The 1,596-nt window shown below is 59.3% G+C and overlaps 1 pseudogene; it reads left to right on the top strand.

Annotated features, from left to right (window-relative positions):
* The window catches only part of LOC107183428, a 1,859-nt pseudogene extending 295 nt beyond the window's left edge, over window positions 1-1,564 (top strand).
* The last annotated feature ends 32 nt before the right edge of the window (window positions 1,565-1,596 follow it).

The following is a 1,596-nucleotide window of genomic DNA, read 5'->3' as shown; positions in this document are numbered from 1 at the left end:
GGGGGGGGCGGGTTGATTCGAGGCCGAGTCGGGCCCACGAGTCCCGTGAATCTGCACTTTGCGGGCGCGGCCCATTAGCGGTGACCGGGGGGATCTTGAGCGCTCCGACGGAGGAAAACCTCGAACAAGCGGGGTTCCCCTAGTGACCCCCCATTTTTGGCCCCAGAGCGTATCGGTCCGGGTGCGCCAGGCCCCGAGGGCAGGCAGAGCGAGGCTGCGCCACGTAGGCGGCGCCAGAGGCTTTTCTGTGGGTGGCGGTGGCTGCCGAACCGCCCCGCCGCGGGCTCCTGGCCTGGCCCGGCCCTTCTTGCCGCCCCCGCGCTAGAGATGTTCTGGTTGAACGTAGTTGTGCCCATTTCCAGGGGCCGGGGGTCCGATGTGAAGTCTGCTACTTGTAGTTGGTAAGATCTTAGGCACCCACCACCACCACCTCCGGGGTTCCACTAGCCCCGCAGCGTGGGGGTCCTGAGCCGCGAAGCGTGCGGGCAGGGGTTTGAGGGGCCCCAGACGGGAGCAGTGCAAAATGGAGGCGACTTCGGGACTTGTTTACACTGCGCAGCAAATGGCTGCTGGCGCTCCCGACTGCGCGATTGTGAAAATCTCCCCGGGGCGCAGGGCAGGCTGCTGAGATGACGCAATCCCGAGTCCAGCGGGAGGGGCGCCTCCGCGGGCCTCTCCCCCTAAGCGCGCCCTGCCGGTGGTGGACCAACAAAATGTTGCTGGCTTCGGAGAATGCGCTAGAATTTCCGATTTTTGCTACAGACTGCAAAACGGAAAGGGGGAAGCTGAAGTGGTCCGAGTGAGAAGTGGGAAGTAAAACTTGATGGGGAGGTAGGATTGGGTTAGTGAGATTTTGTCTTTGTCTTGAGATATAACTCAAGGACGGAAGATAGCACTAAGTGGAATTTTGGGTTGATAACCCAAGCATGGCCCAAGAAGGCCCCGTTAAGTAACCGCTTTTTTCTCTGATTTCAGGGTAGGGGGCGGGTGGAGCTTTTGAGCTGCCCTGACTGGCGGCTGTTGATTTTGACCCTTTGACTGGTGTAAGCATGGGCCTGGTGAGGGCGACCTCGGGTGGGCACCACTCTGGCTGGGACTCCGGAATGCCTTGGCCTTCAGCTTGGTCTGGCTGAAGCTCAGGGTGCTGTCAGTAAAGGCCACACCGCTAACCAGCCTGTTTTCCTCCAGTTCCAGGGTCTCCCTCAACTGCTGTAGTAACCTGGGTCCAGGGCCTCAGTGGTGCTCCTGATGTCCCTCACCCACCCCTGAAGATCCCAGGTGGGCGAGGGAATAGTCAGAGGGATCACAATCTTTCAGCTAATTTATTTTACTCCGTAAGTATGTGGCTCTCTGGGCTCTCTGACCTTGGCGGGAGGTGGGGGGGTGGGGGCTTGGGCTGGCCGCCAGACCACACCACACCACACCTGCAGCCCTGCTTCTGAGCAGTGGAGAGTTCTTGTACACCTGCTGTGTGCTAGGACTCTAACTACACGATTTTACTAAATTCTCAGAATCTGAGGATCAGGGGACACACATAGGTGCAAGTTGCAGCCCAGGCGCTTTACTGAGCCAAAGTAGCCCTTGGTGAACTGTTTT

This window comes from Myotis davidii, unplaced genomic scaffold (assembly GCF_000327345.1).
Source record: "Myotis davidii unplaced genomic scaffold, ASM32734v1 scaffold1960, whole genome shotgun sequence".
NCBI lineage: Eukaryota > Metazoa > Chordata > Mammalia > Chiroptera > Vespertilionidae > Myotis > Myotis davidii.
Note: the sequence above shows the minus strand (reverse complement) of the source record. Positions and strands in the feature narration are given on the sequence as shown.